This window comes from Prionailurus bengalensis, chromosome A2 (assembly GCF_016509475.1).
Source record: "Prionailurus bengalensis isolate Pbe53 chromosome A2, Fcat_Pben_1.1_paternal_pri, whole genome shotgun sequence".
NCBI classification, from domain to species: Eukaryota; Metazoa; Chordata; class Mammalia; order Carnivora; family Felidae; genus Prionailurus; species Prionailurus bengalensis.
In genome coordinates, this window is record NC_057348.1 from 107,156,581 (window position 1) to 107,181,061 (window position 24,481).

The window sequence follows — 24,481 nt, forward strand, 5'->3', positions numbered from 1 at the left end:
ACATATCCATTAGTAGGAAGAGTGAAATCTTGAAGTCAGAAAAGTTCATTTTTGTATTAAAGCCCCTTTGAAAACCTTACCATGTCACTTTCTATATACATAGGCTAGGGCCATTTTCCTTATTTGCTTTAAGTTTCACTGACTTATTAGATCCATAGTTATTGAGTATCCACTGCATGTTAAATACTACGTTTACAATGTGGATATATATTTGTGAATAAGCAAACTACCTTTAGAAACTAGAAATGATAAAAACAAATAATTAAAAAATTATTATCAGCTGGTAGATAATGAGTTTAAGCCCCATGTTGCTTGTGGAGCCTACTTAAAAACTAAAAAAAAAAAAAAGTTTTTAAAAAATTTAAACAACAGCAACAACACCAAATGAATAAACCCAAATCACATTAACTGTGATACAGGAGATGAACAGGGTTGATAATATCAAGGAAGAAGAATTTCAAGTGACCAGAGGAGGCCTCATAGAGTGGTTGACATTTAGACTGAGAACAGAAAGATAAAAAGGAAGCACACTTGGAAAAAAATCCAAAGGGAAGTACATCCCCAAAAAGAAGACCATATGACAGTACAGTGTGGCTGAGCATAGTGGGCAAAAGAGAGTGATGTCAGATGGTTTAGTACATCAGATGAGAGTCTGCTCATACAAGTCTTAGACTGAATAGTAAGGAATCTGGATCTTACTCAATGTACAATTGGATATCATTTCATAGTTTTATGCAGGAGAATGGCATAGATGGATTTATATTTTCCAAAGACTTCTCTGGCTTCTCCATAGAGAATATTTTGGAGAGGGATTTGGGGGGGATGCAGGAAAGCCAAGAAGAGGAGTACCATGGTAATCTGGGAGAGAAACATTGGTGTTTGGGTTTACAGTGAAAGAAACATAATCAAGAGAAATGGAGAAATTATCTTAGAGGTTGACTTGCTGACAGTTTATATGTTGAGAGAGAGGGAAAGATGAATATCGAGTTTGAGTATTAACTTTTCTTCCAAAGTTATAGAATAATAATAGCACAAATTCAACACGCATAATCTAAAGGAGGGATAGAGTTGTGTTTTAATTTTGATTTTATTTGGATGGAGCAGAAGGGAATCAAGAATTCAGTTTTGGATCTGTCAAATGTGAAATGTCAATGAGAATCCAATTGAAGATGTCAACTAGAGAATTGCATATTTGGAGCTAAAGTTGACAGAAGAGAACTGGGTTAGAAATATACATTTGGAAGTCATTGTCACATACATGGTATTTAAAGCCTTCAAACAGATCATTACAAAAGAATGAAAGTTGAGTTTTAGAAGGAAACATAATCTTGAAAGCAGCAAACATTTAGAGGTCAGGTTTAGAAGAAAAATCTACAAAGGAGATTGAGAAGGACACTCCAGAGGTAGTCAAAAAAGAGGAAATTACAGATCTGGAAGCAAGAGACATGTGGGTTTTAGGAAGAAATGACTGGTTATGCAAATGAATTAATTTGAGAGTTCAGGTAAAATAAACAATGAATACTGACCATGAAAACCTTTGGTTTCCAAATTATGGTAAAACTCAAGGCAGATAGATGGAACAGTATGTAGAGATGTTTAGTAAAGCTCTTATAGAATGGACAATTCTAGGGTGATTTGTAGGTTGATAAAAAGAGTTGTAAAGGAGGAAAAATAATTTTACCTCTATCTTTCCAGGTTCTGGAATAAGGGAGACATTAACAAGAAAAAACAAGGAAGTTGGATATACCTCCTGTATACGTGAGACACCCAAGAAAACTGATTAACTCTCCAAAATGACCCAAGCCACCACCTTACATACCATTTCCAGTTGGGGACAAAAGAAAGATGTAGTGGGGGAGGCCAATGTTGAGAGGTTACCAGGAAACGCATAGTAAACAAGGGGATGGTTGTTACACAGATTTACGTTCAATGCCTTCTCCACAGTTAAGAGTTTCTAGAGATTTGGTCATCCTCCCCTTCCAGATATAGAGGGGGAGACACACTTACAAATGGAGATTTCTCTTATGAATGAAATGTCCTTTACAAAAGGGCAACTTTTACTCAGTTTTTAGAATTTCTCCTGTGTATTCAGTTTTTCAAAAATAACTAGCTCAAGATAATTCTTACACCAAAGAGGCATATTTTGGGTGGCAAATTCTGCTCCCCTTCAGAGTAAAGTAGGTAAGAAACTACAGAATGGGAGAAGTCTTTGATATCAACGAACAAGCAAGTTAGTGAGCTCATGAGAAAAAAACTAAACAAGACAAAACAAAACAAAAATCCTGCCAAATAACAGATAAAAGCAATCCTTGCACAACTGTTCTAACAAGCACAAAACCACATATTAAAGATTTGAACTTCATATTATAAATATCTATTTCTGGGAAAATTTTTCTTTCTTGTCAAGAATTAGGGATGTCTTCAACTATTAATATTTCTCAACTCAGTATCTTAGGCACAGTTGGATGATGTCATCTATTTTCAATTGAATTCACCACAGATTTCAATCAGTTTATATATTTTTTATTCTGAACAATAGATTTTATAATTTAAGAATTAAATTTATATGTAATTTTTTCATATTTCACATTAGAAGGACACTAAGTAGAGGCGTCTGGGTGGCTCAGACAGTTAAGCATCTGACTCTTGATTTCAGCTTAGGTCATGATGTCATGGTTCATGATTTTGAGCCCCACCATAGGGCACTGTGCTGACGGTACAGATCCTGCTTAGGATTCTCTCTCCCTCTCTCTCTCTCTCTGCCCCTCTCCCCTGCTCACATTCTTTCTCTCTCAAACTAAATGAATAAACATTAAAACAAAACTAAGTCAAAAAATTGTCAAAAAACTATAATTGAGGAATATAAGTACCAACTAAAATTAAAACAGGTAAGAGACAAAATGACTCAAGTAACAGGTAAAATATTAAAATATGTAGATAAGTTATAACATATAATTTTTAATTAATTCTTATGTCTTGTGTTTTCAATTGCTACTTTTTATTCCTAAAGTGAGCAGATATTTAAAATATTTTCTCAATTTTAGAAATTTATGTCTGTGGTATACTAGATATAGGACGTTTTTGCTTTCTCAAAAATTAACCTTGGGGAGGGAAACATGATTATTATAGTATCTTATTAAAAGTAAAAACAACAAACAAACAAGGACATAGATTGTATATTTTCGTTAACTTCAACTAAGAGAACTTAAAGTTGACTATGCTTTATAAAGTCAGATTTTAAAATGTATCTCTGCCGTAAACATATGATTATATTTTAACTAAGAAAAAAATCCACAATGTTTAAAAAGTAATTACCCTTCAAACAAACAACTCTCACCAAAATCACTTGAATAGCAAAACAATTGTTAAAAGGAGACAAGGAGGCCCAAAATGGAGTCACTTGTGCTAAACATCTTATTGACAAATCAAGACTTAATACCTAACCTAAGTGCAGTTTAAACCCCCAAGGTATGTAACCTTTAACCAGTCAACCTGATTAGCACTAATGAGATAATCTGCCAGATAAAGCCTTCCATTTCCCTTAGGAGGGAGAACTTACCTGAAATATTACATTCTTTCCTAATAATTTCCTGCCCCCTTCCTGACATAAAAATCTTTATTTTTTAGATTCCATGGAGGTCCTTTCTATTTGCTAGATGGGATACTTCCCAATTTATGAATTGCTAAATAAAGACAATTTGATCTTTAAATTTACGCAGGTAAATTTTTGTTAACACAATAAAATTATGATTAACAAACAAGAAGCAAGTGAAACTAAGAGTATTAATTTTTTTCCAGCTTCTCCACATTTTGCAGATTACCTGCAATGAATACATATGGCTTCTAAAAATAAAATTTAATTTCTTTAATTGGCCTTACTCATCAACCTATATTAAAACAACCTGTATCACCATCGACTTTTCCTTTAAATACATAATGTTTTCCTCATTGTTTTTGTTTCCCTCTGTCAACAAATAGCAATATATAAACAGTTTTTATGTTAAAGAGTGTATTTTGTTTATGCCAGTCAGGATATGGATTATAATAAAGAAAGGAAAGAGAATGTTTTACAGAGGGAAATAGAGAAAAAGAATGAAGAAAGATACAAATTGAGAATGAGAGAGTGAGAGGTGCATCAAATTTAGTCACTCTGGAGAAGGAAATTAGTAGCAAAGTATCTGTATTACTGTTCAGAACTCAGAAAGCTATGTTATATTATATAGCTGAAAATTATTAAAATTCTCAAAAGTTCCTTCATTGGCCTCAACTTCGAGAAATTTTTGTACATGATTGTATATGGTTCACTGTGTCACAACCAAGGTGAGCTGCATCAGAGATTAGAAGACATACTGAGTTTTCATTTACAATTACCCTTTTATAAACTGGCCTCATCTTTGTCATTAAAGATCGTATTAGAAAGGTAAATAAAACATCATTTAACAGTCTATTTTTATTAATTATAAAGTTATAGAATTTTACACTTTTCGATTCTCATAATAAATGACCCAACAGAAACAGCATGTTGAGTCTAAATAAGAGACAAAATTATATACCAGGTAGGCAGAGATACTAAAGAGCATTCCTTTTACTCTTGTTCAGTATGTGTTCCTAAACTCTGTGAAAGGTGTGGTACACAACAGGCTTGAACTGAGGAGCTCCTCTCTGCAGCAAGATTGAATTTCAGGTGGACTAAGCTGTTTAGCTGGCTAGTGGCTAAAATGGAGATGCCACGATTTTCTGAAAACATATTGTATTTCATTTACTTTAAATTTTTTAATGTTTATTTTTGAGAGAGAGGGAGACAGAGACAGAGACAGAGACAGACCATGAGCAGGGTAAGGGTAGAAAAAGGGGGAGACACAGAATGTGAAGAAGGCTCCAGGCTGTTTGCTGTCAGCACAAAGCCCGATGTGGGGCTTGAATCCACAAACTGTGAGATTGTGACCTGAGACAAAGTTGGATGCTTAATTGACTGAGCCACCCAGGTGCCCCCCAAAAATATATTTTAAAAGGTTCACAGGGCTCCTGGGTGGCTCAGTCAGATAAGCATCTGACTTGAGCTCAGGTCATGATCTCATGGTTCCTGAACTAAAGCCCTGCACTGTGCTGTTTTCAGTGCAGAGTCTGCTTTGGATCCTCTGTCTCCCTCTCTCTGCTACTCCCCTCTGGGGGATAAGCTTAGGAATCCGCAGGCTTACACCAATGGGTTGACAAGGCATAAAGAAATACAAAGTCATAAAATACTCACACCTGAGTTTGGGTAAACCATATTGGCACCCCAAGAATAGGGGGGTGCAAAGGCACCCCAAGAATAGGGAGGCACAAAGGTGCCACAAATGGAAGGAGGTGCAAAGGCACCCCAAAATAGAGAGGGGGTGCAGAGCCCCCACAATAGAGACAGGAAAAGACCTGAAACAGAAATGGTGCAAAGGTGCCCAATACATAGGTATATGAAACAAACAAGCTTAGATATTCAGGGTTAAAGCGCCCAAAAATTTAGTAATGTAGCAGAAAGCTGCTTTCACAGGAGAATAGGGCCAGGTTTGGTAAATTGGTGAATTGGACTATAGACCACTGCACTGCAGGCAAAGCATCCCAGAGTGGAGATGGTTAACAAAAGAAAATGTGCCTTGTCTACCCTGAGGTTATTTCCCTATCTGTCTCATCCCCTAGGCTGGCTAAGATAAACAGAGGTGCTGCCTTATGTCCGCTGTAAACAACCTTCCTCTGGACTGCCCGGAGTGCAGATTTTGTTTTGTATTAACCTAAACCCCTAACCATAAGTATCTTCAAGAACCCTTTTCCTCACATCCACAAGTTAATGTTCACAGATTCATTGTCTCTTTGTGCACGTCCGTTGCCATGTTTGTTAGCCTTCTGATCCTAATAAAAATGGGGCAAGGACACTTATTCGGGGCTCTTGCCTTTTCCTGGACATGAGCCATCTTTCACTTTCAATCCTGCATGCCACTCTTTTGCTAGACAAGAGAGAACCTAAGACCCAGAGTTTACGACACTCCCCAACTCACACATGCTCTCTCTCTAAAATAAGTAAACATTAAAAAGATTTTTTTAAAAGGTTCACAATATAAACAAATGACCAAGGCAATTCCCCCTTTCCTTAAAATTAACTCTCTATTCAAAACAAAAGTGTAATTGAATTCTTACCTATTGAAAACAAAAACATAACTGAACTCTTACCTCTATGTTCTATCAACAAAGGACATAGTGTGAGGTAGAGAACTAAATGAAACATAAAATCAGAGGCATCTTGGGCTTTCTGAGTAATTCATTTCAGTTTTAACAGTTGCATTAAGTCTCCAAGTGCACACTTCCTTTTGCCCACTTATTGCATCATACCTTCAACATTTCTTGTTACTGCTGCTGCCTGCCCTGAGGCAGCCTATTTGATTTTGCCTATGCTGCTCAGGGCCTACCCAGAGCAGCAGTGTTAAACTTGCAGTAAAAATGAGACAAGCCTTAAATGCTTACTCCAACAACTTGGCTGACCTCATCATGCTTCTTCCTACTAAAGCCTGGAAATGGATTCTGGCTGGAAGAAATGTATCTCTTCATCAAAGCTTCTGCCCGTTTAATCTCTGATTTTCTCATGAGTCTCTCACTGCTCTCTCAAAGTGACTCTCAACTGCCTGCCCATCAGAACTATCTCAAAACTATCTTAAAGGATATACTAGAAATCATCAATTTTTCAGCCCAGCAGCTTCCAAGAAATATCATGCTTTATAGTTTGTCTGAGTCATAGCAAACATTTATATCCTTTATGAATAATTTGAACTTGTAGCAAAATGGAGTTTCCTGGTCCCTTTATTCATTTTCTCCTTACTATTCTCATTACTGTTGGGAAACAATTCTGCTGGCTTATGCTTTGTTTTTAAGCTAATGATCACCCAAGGGATAACAAAAAGTCAGTAAAGCAGTAATTAAATGCATAGACTATAGACACAGTGCACCTGATTTGAACTATGGCTCTATAATTTAATATCCCTATAATCTTATGTAAGTTAATTTAAATTGTCTGGGCTTCAGTTTCCTCATCTGTAAAATAACAATAATAATAATTGCTGGCATTATAGGGTTGCTATTATTAAATATATCAATATAGTTAAGGCACAGATACTTAGAAAACGTGAGCTGTAATAAATTCATGACAAGATCCTTATGTGTTAGATATTATACTATATTTGCCATTCAAGATATGTTCTGAGAGATAATAAATACCAACATGCAAACATTTAGCTTGCCTTAAAGTACACCACTCTGAACACTCTAAAAGGGACCCAAATTCTTCAATGAGATATCTTTTGCCCTCATGGGATGAAGCCATGAATAACAGGTGACCTAGACTACACAGGATACCAAAATAATGGTCTTATGAGCTCTGACCTTGTAGAACTCAGGCAGGATGGGGCCAGGACACTACAAAGGGCTACAAAAAGAAAGATAAAGGGAAACAGGAGGAAAATAAAGGCATAGAACAAATGAACAAATGTTTTGCTTTAAACTCTATGTATGTTTTTTATCAGCAACTCATAGTATTACATCTGGTGTGAAAGACAGACTGCATTTGAACACCCTTTAAAACACTATGGAGTATTATTAGCATGGGAACAGTCAGAGAAGGTGCTGCCTAGGATTTTTGACTCGTGGAATGGCCACATCTAAATACAAGCGTATCATAGCAAATTCCAGAAGCTTCTACTATAGCTTTTAAACTGATAGTAGAGAGGGACAGATCATTTTGAAAGAGAGACACTGACACAATAGACACATGGACTCTGTAGTAAACATGCTGAAGAAAGACAAGTTTTGAGAAAATTGTTTCTACTCCAAAGGCAGGACCAAGCTATATTATGTATCTTTATCAAGATGATCTCTCAAAGAAATTTCCTGAAGGAAATCCTGGGTAAAAGAGCCTGCGATAGAATGACTTATTCCCTATTTATTATACAATATTTAGAAAGAAAATTAGGATCCTTATGGAGAATAAAGACCCATGAGGAATACGGTATAGCTAAGGACATCTACTTCACATCTCAACCATTCACACAGAGACCCTGTATGGACAATAACAGATAAGTTACACAGCTTCCACAAGATATCTCTAGACAATAAATCTCAAAATACTTAGGAGATTTCCAGAGAAAGAAACTTTGAACTGTCCACTGAAGAAGTCATAGTTGGGGCACCTGGGTGGCTCAGTCAGTTGGGCATACGACTTCAGCTCAGGTCATGATCTCACAGCTTGTGAGTTTGAGCCCCGTGTCAGGCTCTATGGTGACAGTTCAGAGCCTGGAGCCTGCTTTAGATTCTGTGTCTCCGTCTCTCTCTGCCCACTCCCCTGTTCTTGCTCTGTCTCTCTATTTCAAAAATAAATAAACATTGATTTTTTTAAAAAAAAGAAGTCATAGTTATACAACAGAAAAATAAACTGAAATATAAGCAAAACATAAGGAGGTTAGAATGTCATCTTTGAGGTGGCTTATGGAGGAAAATCTGAATAAATGTAGATAAAGTTGCAGTTCCTCTGTTGAGCTCTGTGTTATTAGTTTAGAAAGTAAATCTGCATTAGGTTTGGAAATATCAAGATATATATGCTAATTTCTTCAGCACTTAGAGAAAAGAAGATAAAATATAGGTAATTTTGTGATGCACTAGAAAGTTTTTACAAAAGATGCTAGAGAGGAGGTCTTAGGAAAAGATGGTCAGTACACAGTCAAAGACGTGATAGGAGAAATATGTGGCCCAAATATGTAACCAAGTTCTGCCAGCCATCAATCTTCCTAAAATGTCTGAAAAATCCCTATGGTTTCGATGAACTCAATCAAGGAGGGTCAAGAGAAATCAGAGGTTATGGAGAACAAGGAAAAAAATCAGAAATACCTGAAGATACAAGGGTCCTCTACCAACTCAAGGAAATATATCTGACTGAAAGTTAAGATGTTGGTGGACATTTTGGAAGGAACTTCCTATCCTCACTTTTATGAGTAGTGGGAGCTATGGGATTTTCCTCAAAAAGACACCCTACCTATTGCTACTAGTGCAGTCTGGGGGAATGTGCAGCACTATTATTATTTAGTCAATCTCTGGACATTACTGTCCACAATTTCCTAGAAAGGAAAGAATAAGATGCCGATTCGTCAATCCTGTATCAGATAAAAAAAACAGGTCAATATTTAAAAGAGATGGAATTGCAACATTAGTCTGGTTACAAGTGCTGGGTCCATATGCACCATTTTTCTGACCTCCTCATTCTCTTCTGGCAACTTCAAGGGCTCCACACAGTAGCCAGCCCGGGGTCACTTTCTACATTCAGACCATGGGGAAAAGAGTACTCATAAAAGTGAAAGATTGGAAGTTCCCATTCAAACCATCCAAAATGTCCACCAACATCTTAATTATTTCTATGTTTTTTCCTGGATCTTCATAACCTCTGATTTCTCTCAACCTTCCTTCTTTGCCTTCACTCTGCTTCTAGGTTTTCAGATTTTTCAGATTCATCCTATCAGTGTCCTACATTTTATTTATTTATTTATTTATTTATTTATTTATTTTAAGTTTTTAAAATGTTTATTTATTTTTGAGAGAGAGAGAGACCTTTAAAATTTAGGGCACTAGGGACATCTGGGTGGCTCAGATGGTTAAGCATCTGACTTCACCTCAGCTCATGATCTCATGCTTCGTGAGTTCAAGCCCCATGTCAGTCTCTGTGCTGACAGCTCAGAGCCTGGAGCCTGCTTCAGATTCTGGGTCACCGCTCTTCCTGCCCCCCACCCCGCTCCAAAAAATAAATAAACATTAAAAAATTAATTAAATAAATAGATAAATAAATAAATAAAATGTAGGGCTCTGATAGGATGAATCTGAAAACCCAGAAGCAGAGTGAAGGGAAAGAAAGAGAGTCGGAAACCAAGACAAAGAGACTCATAGGGACTGAAAGGCAACCTGATAGGAAACATGTGTTTTTATCAACCTCTGGAATACAGACTATGGTGGTAATGACTATTATAAGCTTATGTTTACTGGGGGATAATTTGCAAAGTTTCTTTCAGTTTTCTGTAGGTCTTACAAACAGAGGTACACACTACTTTGATTCCAGACCATCACTTCACAGATATTTTATAGTGAAAACCCTTGGTGGACATAGAACAGGAAGTGCATGCTGTTTGCTGTGACATGGTTAGTAATGCCCTTTTCCTATGATCCAGGAGTATTGTGTCTTCCAGCATCATAAATCTGTGGCAAGCTAAATTGTTAAATTGTGAGTGGGGTAAATTCTCAGACCTACCACAATATTGGCAATTTTCCTCCCCACAAAATACAGTTTTTGGTATGAGAAAATATTCCTCGCTCCTGAAGATGCCTGGGAAAGTCTTTGCAAGAGACTGAAGGATTTGAAGACAAACTGTGATCTAAGAGGCTAAAATGAAAAATTAAGTCACAATGAGCAGGTGGGTATTTTTCACATAATCCCATAGAGTCAACTGATAAAATTCAATAAATAATGAAATTATAAATGTGTATTTGGGAGAAGCAGAGACTGTCTTGCATAAAAAGAAAAGAAATAGTATAAAGATAACTCAGAACATTCCAATGGTAACTACAATGAAAGTGGTAATTAACTTACATATGGTGGTTTGCAGTTTACAAAGCATTTCCACACATTATTTTATTTGAGTCTTACAGCGATCTTGTGAGATAGGCTTTAGTATTTTCTTAATTACACAGTTGAGAAAATTAAAGTTTAGAAAGATTATGTAACTTGCTAAAGGCTAAAACTAATATGTTAAAAAAATAAACAGAAATGAACTTGAGAAAATTGAATAAAACCAAAACAAAAATTAAGATTTGGCCATAGGCTAAGAAGCTTCCACCACAAGTTATTCTTTTTATATGATGCCCTTTGTGCACCTATCAACTTGTCTTTTCTCCTATGTAAAACAAATTTCTTCTTTTTACTGTATTCATTTCAGCTATAATTATTTTTCTCTTTCTTTTCATGGCTAAGATACTATAAAAAAAAGTAGTGTGTATGTATTCTCTCTGCCTTTCTTTTCCACTCATCTCACTGCATCTACTATTCTAAGAAAAAAAGAGTTTTCATTAAAATCACCAGCAACACTAAATGATGAAAACTCTGGGTACATTTTGGTTATTAAGTTACATCTCACCTTCTAAAAACACTTTTCTTTAGATTGTAGAATACTAGTTTTTCACTTATTTCCTCCTTCATTTCTAGGTACTATTTTCCAATTGCTTTCATGGATATCTTATCTTAAATGCCTTATAAACACAATGATCTCTAGCAGTCCATCTCCATCTTCTTGTCCAATTTTCTCCCATTGGGTCATCTAATCTATTCTCATGATTTGATTACCACCCACAATGCAAAAGCACACCGATTCTATATATAAATCCAGTTCTGATTTATTTATTGGGAGCTCCAGACTGTATGCCCAAGAATCTACTTCATATTTTCAATCACAACATGGATACAAAACTATGGTTCACTATGTCCAAAATCAAATCAGTTCTCTCTATACCTGTCATTAATGCATTAATTTGTTTGTTTGTATTCCTTTCCTGGATTAAGTAAAGCACATTGACTCAAGCTGGAGTATACCATCCTCCTTCCTTAGTCCTCATATCCTAATGGTGATTACATCCGGTTTATTTTACCTCTAGATACTCTCTAATAAATAATTACCTCTCTGTTAACAATACCTTTAACTTCATTTAACCCTGAGTATTCAACAACTTGAACTAGAAAAATATTTTTTGTAGTCTCCCTTAATCAAAGTGATTCTACACATACTTCTTTCAGAAATTATGATCTTTTCATTTCACTATCCCTCCTACTAGTATCTTCCATGTCTCCCGATGAGTATATGTTGACAGACAATCTTTTATTAATAGCATTCATGTACCCATATTTTATTGCTATTGCTGATCAGCCTATCTTCAGTGCTTATATGCATGCAGATGTGCACACATCATACATACTCCTACACAAATGTGTACATACATCGACACACACTTCCAACTGTCCCTAATGTGTCACAGTATATTATGCGTCAGCACATGCTTTGATAACTGCTTAGAGTTTCCCTACTTCTCTTATTCCTATCCAATAATTTCAATTAAAATTAAAATCCCATTCCCCCCTCAACTCCTATCTACGTGAAGAATTAAAAGCTCTCCAAGTGTCTTGCATAGATTTTGATTCAAGATGGCAATGCCAAGAGGCTCCTGAATTCACCTCCACCCATGGACACAAGAAATGTACAGTTACATATAGAACAATTACATATGAAAGAAGTCCATAAATTTCAATGACTTCTACACATCAGGCAAATGAGAAAACCCACATTGAAACAGGTAGAAGGAACTGACACACACTATCACCATAAACTCCACCCCCACCAGAGTGCCACAGAATCAGAAGGAAACTTATTACTGTTAGCTTCATCCGGAGAAGCAAAGGGGTTGAATCCCACATCTAGTTCCCCAACTCTAACTACCTCCACCTGAGAAATGGATCCCAAAACATTGAGCTTTGAAAACCAACAGGGCTTATGTCCAGGAGACAGGCTATAGTGAACTGAGAAACAGTTCTTAACGTACTCACCTGGACTCACTGAGGCTAAGCCCCAGGTATAGCACAGAGGCAACAGACTAAAGCATTCAGTCTTTCCATGAGAAAAGCCGATGTGCTTATCTTAAAAGCTATGGCTTAATAACAATAAATTTTCTGAAAAAGAATAAGGAAACTGATGGGGCCCCTGGGTGGCTCAGTCGGTTAAGCATCTGACTTCAGCACAGGTCATGATCTCCCGGCTTGTGAGTTCAAGCCTCCGTGTGGGGCTCCACACTGACAGCTCAGAGCCTGGAGCCTGCTTCAGATTCTGTGTGTGTGTCTCTCTCTCTGCTCCTCCCCTGTTCACTCTCTCTCTCTCTCTCAAAAATGAATAAACATTAAAACAATTTTCAAAAAAAAGAATAAGGAAATTGATACCATTTACAATAGCATTGAAACAACAGAATACTTAAGATTGAATTTAACTAAAGAGATAAACAATCCCTACTTTGAAAACTAAAAGATATTGATAAAATAGATCAAAGGAGACACACATAAGTATAAATGTATCTGGTGTTTATAGATTGGAAGATTATTGTTAAACTGTCAACAATACCAAAAGCAATATTAGATTCAATGCAACGCCAATGACATTTTTTATAGAAGTAGAAAAACACTCCCAAAATTTATTAGGAACCATAAAGACGCTGAATAGCCAAAGAAACCTGAGACAAAACAGGAGGTATCAGAATTCCTGATTTTGAGCTATAGTATCAGGTTATACTATCAAAAAAACATGGTAATGATGTAAAAGCAGACAGACCAATGGAACAGTATCAAGAGTCCAAATGTAAACCCAATGTATATGTATATAGTTAACTAATATATTTGACAAAGAAGCCAAGGCCACTCAATGTAGAAAAGACAGTATTTTCAATAAATAATGCTGGGATAATTGGATATTCACATGTAAAATAAATGAAACTGGGCCCATATCAACAGCACTCACAAAAATTAATACAAAAGGACTTACATGTAAGAACTGAAGGCATGAAACTTCTAGAAGAAAACATAGGAAAATAAAGCTACCTGACATGGGTCTTGTCAAGATTTTTTAGATATGAGTCCTAAAGCACAAGCAACAAAATAAAAAATAAACAAGTGGGACTACATCAAACTAATCAAGCTCTGCATAGAAAAATAAACCATCAACAAAGTGAAAAAAAAAAAAAAACCAAACAACTAATGGGATGAGGAAAAATATTTTCAAACCACATATCTGGGAAGGTGTTAATATCCAAAATATGTAAGGAACTCAGAACAACTCAATACCAAAACACAAATAACCCAATTTAAAAGTGGGTGAAGGACATGAATTGGCATTTCTCCAAAAAAATATCAATTACAATAAGTACATGAGAAAATGCTAACCATCGCTAGTCATTAAGAAAATAGAAATTAAAATCACAATGAAATATCATCTCATCCCTGTTAGAACAGCCACCATCAAAAAAGGCAAGGATTAACAAGTGTTGGTGTGGATGTGAAGAAAAAGGAAACCTTGTATACTGTTGGTGGGTTTATAAAATGGTGACACCACTATGGAAAACAATATGGAGGATCCTCATAAAATGGAAAACAGAACTACCATATAATCCAGCAATTCTACTTCTGGGAATATAACCAAAGGAAATGAAAACCCTAACTCAAAAAGAGATCTGCACCCCCATGTTTACAGCAGCATTATTTACAATAGCCAAGACATGGAAACAACCTAAGTGTCCACTGATGGATGACTGGATAAATAAGTTGTGTGTGTGTGTGTGTGTGGTGATGTTATTCGACCACCGAAAATGAGTAAATCCATTTGTGACAATATGGATGGAATATGAAGGCATTATGCTAAGTGAAATAAATAAAGACAAATACCATATGATCCCATTTATACGTGGCATCTAAAACAAACAAACAAAAGCAAAAACCATAGAAAAAGAGATAAGACTTCTAGTTAGCAAAGGTGAAGAATCATGGGAGGGGGAGCTGGAAAAAAGTGACCAAAAGATACAATTTTCCCCTTTTATGATACATAAATACTAGGGATATAATGTATAACATGATGACTGCTATATGATACATAAGAATGCTGTTAAAAGAGTTAGTCCTAAAAGTTGTCATCACAAAAAGCACATTTTTTCTCTTTTTTCCTTTCTTTTGTTTCATTTTATCTGTAGGAGAAGATGGATGCTAGCTAAACCTATTATGGTAATCATTTCACAATATATGTAAATCAAACCATCACGCTGTATGCTTTTAACTGATACAGTGATGTATATCAATTATTTCTCAATAAAACTGGAAGAAAAGGAAAAGCTGTGGCCCAAGAGACAACCTTCTAACTTAACACACATCTAAGGGGCCAAATGCAATACTCCCCAGAGGTAGGGAAGCTAGCACTCTCCCTCTGCCTCACTCCAAGTTGTTTGTATCTATTAGAAAGGAACTTGTACACACAACTGGTACCAGGCTTCTGTAGCTGCTGCCTAGAGGATGAATCCCTTGACTGTCTGGCTCTGGGGGCCAGTAGGACTTATGTCTGCAGGTTCCACAGGTCCATAGCAAATTGAATTCATTCTTAATGACTTAACCCCAGAGTACAAAGGAGAGGTATCAGACTAAAATTCCCAGTGTATGTGAGAAAGAGGCATATTTGCAGATCATGTACCAACACATACATAAAAAGGTGTTCAACATCACTAATCATCAGAGAAATGCAAATCAAAACTGGAATGAGATATTACCTCACACCTATGAAAATGGCTATTATCAAAACGACAAAACTTAAGTGTTGGAAAAGATGTGAAAAAATGGAAACTTTGTACACTGTTGGTGGAAATGTAAATTGGTACAACTACTATGAAAAAGAGCATGGAGTTTCTCAAAAAATTAAACATAGAACTACCATATGATCTAGCAATCCCACTTCTGAGAATATATCCAAAGGAAAAGAAAACCCTAACTCAAATAGATATCTGCACCCCATGTTTGTTGCAGCATTATTTATAATAGTCAAGCCATGGAAACAACCTAAGTATCCATAGACATATTAATGGATAAAGAAAATGTGCCAAAAGTATATAATGGAATAGTACTCAGCCATGAAAAAGGATATCCTGTCATTTGTGACAACATTCATGGACTCGGAGGTATTATGCTAAGTGAAATATGTCAGACACAGAAGACAAATGCAGTATGATTTCACTTATATGTGGAATCTAAAAAACTCTATAAACTTACCAACATATGAAAATAGAATGATGGTTGCCCAAGATGGAGGGTGATTATGTGAGTTTGGTGAAATAACTGAAGGAGGTCAAAAGGTACAAACTTCCAATTATAAGATAAATAAGTCCTGGGAATATAATGTGCAAGATGGTGACTATAGTTAATAAAACTGTATTGTGTATTTGAAAGTTGCCAAGAGACTAGATCTTAAAGGTTCTCACCATAAGAAAAAAAATGTAACTGTGTGTGGTGATAGATGCTAATTAAACTCATCATCGTGATCATTTTACAATACATATTAAATCCTTATGCTGTACACCTAAAATTAAAATAATCTTAGGAGCACCCAGGTGTCTCAGTCAGTTAAGCATCAGACTCTTGATTTTGGCTCAGGTCATGATCTCACGGTTCGTGAGTTCAAGCCCTGCACTGTCTCCCTCTCTCTCCGCCCCTCCCCTGTTCTTTCTCTTTCAAAAATAAACATACATTAAAAAAACACAATCTTGGGGCGCCTGGGTGGCGCAGTCGGTTGAGCGTCCGACTTCAGCCAGGTCACGATCTCACGGTCCGTGAGTTTGAGCCCCGCGTCAGGCTCTGGGCTGATGGCTCAGAGCCTGGAGCCTGTAGCCTGTTTCCGATTCTGTGTCTCCCTCTCTCTCTGCCCCTCCCCCATTCATGCTGTGTCTCTCTCTGTCCCAAAAATAAATAAACGTTGAAAAAAAAATTAAAAAAAAAAAACACAATCTTATAAGTAGCTATATCTCAATAAAAAAACATTCTTATATATGTAACATTCAGAGAATGTGTTTCATTGCTTTATCATCATCTGCCTTATTATTAGTCTCTGAATAGATTAAACCCTTTGACTGAAAGCACCACAATATTCACTTCTGTATTACCCAAAGCCAAACATAATGCCTAAGAATAAAAGGTACTAAGCATTGTTGTGTGAATAATGATCATTGAGCAAAAGTAAGTTCCTCTAGTCTGTGTACTCACATTTTTGTGTGTGTATAGCACTTTTGCTATAATGGGGATGGTGACGACAAAGGAAACTTTTGTCAAGTGACAACTTTTAATCTATAACAGAGTTAAAGATGAAGTATGTATTCAATATGTATGATTCTTAGTGATAACTTTTGTTATAAATTTATCATATTAATATTAGTGATAAAATAACAGTTGTTATTTTTTGATAGGGGGAATCATCCTCATTTTATAGGCAAAGAAATGAGAGCGTAAAGCATTAAGAAACAGAAGCATAAAGCCTAAGTTTCCAAAGTAAACGGTTGATTATATTTTACTTGTGTGTACTAGCCAGTTAGTAGTTTTCACCAAATATTTTGGTGCTCCCCTGACACTGGGCAGACAGAAATAATGCATTTCTCTACTCACTTAGAATTAGATGTAGTCATGCGGATTGCTTAGGCAAAACAAATCTAAGAATATCATTGCCAGGGAGAAGCTTTAAGAGCCAGCACCCAATTCTCAAGCTCTCTGTCTCTACCACAGCACCTGCCAAATTCTGAAGCTGACGACTATTCCAAGTCACTGGGACTTGACTGGGGACAAAGTGAAATTAACCATTTGCTGACTCAGATTTGGAAATAAAATATGAGCAAGAAACCAGTGCCTATTTCTTTAAGCCACTAAGATTTTATGACATAATTTGGCCCACCATGGCCAATACTTCAAAGTCCTAACTTCAATATTAAAGGTTGTTTGACTGTGAGTCTTAATAAAACTGTTTTTTTTTTTGTCAAGTTTGAAAAGTTTGAAAAAAATAGATATCTAAAAAAATCACTGAAAATTATGTGCCATTACAACACTAAAATAAGAGAAATTTAGACACTCATAGTTATTACTTTCTTTTATCATTGCAAGCTTCATGTATCAAAACATTAAAGACATATATGGACCAAGAGAAGCTCCCAAGGAGAAATTCAGTCTGAAACAGTACAACAAATAGAAAACAGAGACAGAAATGAGGCAAAAGAGATTATGCAGCCAACATACATTCCAGAAATAAAATCTGGGTCAGAGCCAGGAACTGCTGAGTTAATCAATGTGAATCAGAAGAAACAGGGTCGGAAATGAGAGACATGTATTATCCAAAATAGAGTTGCAGAATCCAATTTCAGATCAAGTATCAGGGCAAAGTCAAGACATTTCACTTAAGTAGTATAGGTGAATAGGCCTAAAAAAATTACTTAAAAAAGTTCTCTTTTGGTATTAAACTACCTCAGGTGTCACCATCATAATCCTCATCATAACAATAACAGATTGAGTCCTGTGTATTTAACGTGCATTTTCACATTGAATCATCATTGCAATCCTAGGACACGGGTGAGAAAACAGAGGGGTCTGTGACAGCACTAGAACCTACCTCATTTTAGGCAACATAAAATTGCATTCTCTCAGTCACTGTGCTAAATGACCCTTTGCCCTTCATTCTTTTGTATTTTACCAAGAGTAATCATCAGTAAGTGGTTTGGCCTCCCAACACAGAGCCAGTCTAACACATGGCATAGGCCAAAAGCAAAAGCTAAATGCATCATAACAAATTAGAAAGAGGGCTAATATGTGATCTAAATTTGCTTAACAATAAATTAAATACCCACAGGGGAAGAGGTCAGGTCAGCTTTCCTCCATTATCTTTGTCCCATCTTGTATGGATCAAACACAAAACATATTTCAAAGACACATTAGATCATCATGCTAGTGGGTGCAGTTTCTCAGGAGGGTAAGGCTACTTAAAATGGAAAAGAACTTTGCCATATTTTTATTACAGTTGCTTCTTGATTTTCTTCTTATCTGTCTTTCTCTCCCCATTTTTTTAATAAAGAAAGCGTGAGGGAGGTTCCAGGGACAGGAGGAGGGAGTATAGGAGGAATATTGAAATCTGTCTCTCTTTAGGTAGAGCTCCACTGAGGTTCACACATGATCCAATCCAATTGACTATGATAAGAGACCAGGAAGACATATTGAGGCCAAAGCCTTAGTGAGCAGCTTTGCCTCTTTGTTTTGTCCTGTATGTGAAAACCTTTGAGAGATGGCTGTGGCTGATGGAAATATGAGGACCTGAATCCCAGATTCCAGCTTTCCCTATTTTGGAAACATGATTAACAACCCATTTATTAACATATTGATCTTCATAAGAAATATACATAAATTATTATTGTTTTGATCTTCATCACTTACTATGCCATGGCTGTGTGCTAGGTAATCTGCCTCAAAGAGATCATCTGCTTCCCTCTAAGGTGTATTGTATTAAATGAGTTAACACACTTGCACATTGTGTAGAATAAGACAATAAGTGTTCTACACTTGCACATTGTGTAGAATAAGACAACAAATGTATTATTTATTATGATGATGCTTACTGTCTCAATAAATCCTACAACAATGCTTTGAGGTGGACTCTACTCTCCCAGGTGAAAAAGCTGAGGCACAAATAGTCTATGTAATATTCTAAAGGTCATACCACTAATAACTACAAAATGGGGCTGGGGCTCAACACTGTCAAGTATTAGTCTACCTGCAAATCCTTTGCTCCTTCCTCTAAGCCATGCCACCTGCCTCTCTCCATGGAAGAAATTGTACGTTAGGTCTAAACATTAGGCATATTGGTCCTTGTTGAAAAGAACAAGTTCATCATAATTTTGTAACTCTCAACAATGCCAGCTGCTATAAACAGTATAAAATTTATGAAAATCTGGAAGTGTTCCCACCATAATAACACAGTATTTTTCAAAAATAATTTGCATGCTATATAACACGCTTTATATATAGAAAATAAAAAGCTAATCCTAAGTGACAATATGTGGGCAGATAATGAATCACTTGGAAATATCGTGTAGCTTTTACATAGAAAATATTGTCCTCCATAAAAAGATCTGGAGTATCTTAACCCTTTGCTCTGCCATGAAACCACAGCAGGAAGCTCTGGCAAACTAATAATGTGATAAGCTCAATTCTCTACACGGCAGGAGTGAGAGCTCTCTGTCTTGTAACAACTGTTTGGATGACTTTATATAAAGAGTGGGAAAGAAAATTATACTCCTCTCCCACATATCAATGGAAATGTTTCCCATGGAGTGACTCAGCCTGAAACCCTAAACAGGAGCATGGTCTCAGCAGGCTGTAGGCAGCCACAGCAGGCTTCACGTTAGCTGCCTTCAGCATTTGTGGGGACAACACAGAAATGAGGCTGCCAATAACACCAGAAGTTTCCACCTTGTGGGAAGAATCTAGTCTTACAGCAGGAAAAAAAAAGACACTGACTGTGTTCTAAAATATGGCACTTTTCTACTGATCATCTATATTCAAAACAGCCAACATAACACACTACTCCCTTCCTATTAAAATAATAATTGTAAAATTACATCACTTACAACCTGCCAGGCACTGCTATCATTATTTGATGTATATTATTAATTCATTCAATTTAATCCTTACAACCCTTGACATATTTATTGTTTTCTGCATTTTATAGGTGCAAAGAATGGGACACAGTGACATTGAGTAATTTTCCCAAAATGGGAAATCTAAAACATGGAGGATCAGGATTTGAATACAAGCTGTCTAGTGTGCTAGCAGCCTAACTAGGAATGTTGCGCCACTATCACTGTATTGTCCCCGATTAATTACAAGAGAAACCTTGAAGTTGAGAGAAGATTTCTTGTTACCGGGTGTAATGGACTAAATGTGTCCCCACCAAATGCACAGGTTGCTATACTACTCTCCAACAGGAAAGGTCTTTGGTAGGTAATGAGAACTAGCTGAAGTCATCAGAGTGTGGCCCCAGTTGGATTAGTGCCCTTATTAAGAGTCCCTGGGAAGCTTACTGCTCCTCCCTTACTCTTCCCAACCTGTGAGGGTACAAGTAGTAGTTTGTACCCCAGGAGGGAGCCCTTACAGAACCTGACCGTGCTGGAGCCCTGGTTTTAGACTTCCAACATACAGAACTGTGAGAAGTTAAGTTTCCAGTATTTATAAGTCACCTACTCTGTGATACTTGGCTATAGCAGCCCAAACAGAACAAGATATGGGGTGTATTGTGGCAGTTGTGGAGGGAACCCAAAATCAGATCAATTGAGGAAATGATCTTTATGGTGCTATCTAGGCCTCTCATTGAGTGATTTGGTTTTACCAAATTCTCTCATCTTGACAAGAGGTCTACAGCCCCACCCCATCCCCAAAAGCATATGAAACATTCATTTGATAGCACATATAGCACATATAATAGCACATATAATCTTAACCTGCTGCAAATTTAAACTTAAATCAATAACTCGTTTTTTTTTAATTTAATACATATAAACAGCTTCCTATTGAAAGCTACAAAACAAAGTCAAGAAAGTGAATCCAATATACCATTTTCTAATCAACTATGGAGGAATGTCACTTTGTCCACATTGCACTGCAACATGAAAAATCTGATCCTTGGGGCACCTGGGTGGCTCCGTCGGTTAGCGTCTGACTTTGGCTCAGGTCATGATCTCAAGGCTCGTAAGTTCAAGTCCTGTGTCGGGCTCTGTGCTGACAGCTCAGTGTCCAGAGCCTACTTCAGATTTTGTGTCTCCCTGTCTCTCTGTCCCTACCCTGCTCCCCATTTGTCTCTGTCTCTGTCTCTCTCTCTCTCAAAAATAAACAAACATTAAAAAACATTTCTTAAAGAAAAACCGGATCCTTAAATGCTGATGACAAACCGATCACATGTACTGAATAGCATGGAAAATATACTACTTTTATAATCTTCAGAATAATGTTTGTTTCCAGCTATATTTAACAATGGCAATTTATTACACAAGGATACATTCTAATCATGTTATTCTTTGCTTCCTAATTACACAGGAAACTTCATGGATGATTAAGTCATATTGTCTTGCTTATTTAAAAAAGAGCGTAGATCATGGAATTTGCACTATTTTTTTTTTTATTTTCAGTTAATCAGTCAATTTGTTACAGTTAATCAGTTAATTTTTGACCCCATAAAATCAATTTTAAAATGTTCTTATACTCACTGTGTCACTTCTTACTACCAATTTATTGAATGCTCATTAATCTTTGTCTCAATATGTTACAACTTCTACATTTATGACAATTTTTATTACCATTTTATTACACCATATTCCTTAGTCAATAACATGAAAGTAACAGTTTATAACATATTTAATACTTTAACAATAAATTCTGTTGGAATTCTAATATCTGAATTAAGTTATTCTATGTGATAATTTAGCTATTATGGCAATAATTTGCCTATTTTATGCCAGTACTTTCATAAACATTAAAATATTTTACTGATCCATGTAAATTCAATATAAGCTAAACCAAACTCAATGTTTCCTTCACTTGGGTGATTATGTCACCAAATTCCCCTATCTCTCAACTCAAATCTTTTTTTTTTTTTAATTTTTTTTTTCAACGTTTATTTATTTTTGGGACAGAGAGAGAGAGACAGAGCATGAACGGGGGAGGGGCAGAGAGAGAGGGAGACACAGAATCGGAAACAGGCTCCAGGCTCTGAGCCATCAGCCCAGAGCCCGACGCGGGGCTCGAACTCACGGACCGCGAGATCGTGACCTGGCTGAAGTCGGACGCTTAACCGACTGCGCCACCCAGGCGCCCCTAAACTCAAATCTTTTGAACTAAACTGGATTTCTCTTTCTCTCTCTCAACTTCATTATTTCTCAAACTCTCTGTTAGTTTTAATGCTACAATATCTGAATCTATGCTTCTCTGGTTGTCTTTCATCATCCATGTTATTTAGTTTATTCTAACAGCCCACTGGCAAGATTCTAGCCTCTTTCCATACCATATACCATCCTCATCTTTACCAAATTAAACTCTTTCTTCATGTTTTTCTACCCTTAAAACCCTACATTTACTCCTCACTGTCTAACTCAAGTTTAGCATGATATATTTTAATTCCATCTCATTTTTACATCTTTAACAGCACTTACAGTCTTAATTTGTGGTATGGCTAAATATGATTCCTCTTCCTGCCTCAAATATATGCTGAATTTTCCTTTTTATCTATATTATTTCCTTCTCTATTTACCTTAAACCTATTTTTTAAGATTCATTTTAAATCCTACTTCTTCCATGAAGACTTCCCTTTTCCCACCTCCAAATGTATACTAATGTCCTACAGAACCCCTAACTTTGTGGCACTTAAAATATTCTGCCTAGATACAGAGTCATTTATCCATTAGTTTCTAGCCTTCATTAAGCATCCTTGAAGGGAGGGTCCACATCTGTTCATATCTGTATTTCCTTCAGTACCAAGCAGAATACTCTAACAAAAGAAAGTGCTCAGAACTATTTACTTAATTATCGGATATAACACAACAGCAAAGAGCATGCAGAACGCAGTCATTCTAGACTTCATGTCCTTAATGGGATAAGAGGATGATCTGTGCTTTCAGCTGCTCAAAACAGTTTTTGAATATCAGGAACACTTCGATGTCAGAAATTTCTGCCACCGTCCAGTGATAGTTGTATTTTTATTATTGACTAAGAAAATGCACGCTTTCTTATGGCTTTGCATCTTCACTGAAAATACCCAACAACATCCTCCCAACCTCACCCTGAACACTTCAGTCCTCAAGTGAGGAAGACTCTAGAAAACTTGTGTGAAATTGTCCTTTTCAGATAATATGCACTGTTTATTAATGTTCCTGACTTATATGTACCCCATAAATATATTAGTATTCATTTATCCTATCTACTTATTATTTCAAATTCCCCTTCTGTGTGTAATTCTTTTCCCCGCCTCTCCTCCCAAGTCTTATTGTATGTCCTGTATGCCACACCTGCTCTCTGCATAAGCAGCCCCAGCTTCCTCTTCCATTCTTGTGTCTAGTGATTGTTTTTCTCTTTCTAAAGCTTCTTGCGTTCTCTTCCTCCAATCGCCATAGTATTCCCACCATTCTTGCCAATCTTATTCCACTCTCTATGTGCTATTTTTTCTCTACTCATCATCTTCCCAACTTGCGGTGCCTCTTATTTATTACTTACTTCCTTTTCTCTCTTCAATACCTTGACCCAGCTGCTATTCATATTTATAGTTGAAACTCATTTCATGAAACATGGTCCTGAAAATGTGTGGTAAAAATAAAACTTCTTATAAATAAAATCTTACTGTTTATGTGAAAAGAAACTTCATATTTAGAAATAACCTACTATAAATTGGATTGCCATGGTCTATCTTTTGTATAATCACACACACTTGAAAAGTTGGCTAAAGGTCCTGATACCCTCTCTCTAACAACCTCTAATTCCAACTCCACAATGAATCTGTGACTCCCTGCTCCCAGTCCTTTTACTAATGTTACACTAACAGAAGAAGCAACAAGGAAACAACAACAAAGCCCTCCTTTTTTCCCCTTTACTTCTGTTTGTTCTTCTACTCAGTTGCCAAATCACCAGTTTCCATTCACCCAAACTCTTACCTTTTGCTTTACTTCTGGTACAGTTGGAATGTTTCCAGGCTTCATTTTGCATCTAATATCCTAGTTCTTTTTTTTTTTTAATGATATTTAAGTTTACCTTTTCCTTATTCTCATGCCCAAAGGTAGTCCCAAGTGGACCTACTTG

The 24,481-nt window shown here is 36.4% G+C and overlaps 1 protein-coding gene across 7 annotated transcripts in view; it reads right to left on the minus strand.

The window, feature by feature from the left end:
- DGKB (diacylglycerol kinase beta) overlaps window positions 1-24,481 on the minus strand; it is a 715,318-nt gene that overhangs the window by 629,168 nt on the left and 61,669 nt on the right. The gene's annotated exons all lie outside the window — the stretch shown is intronic.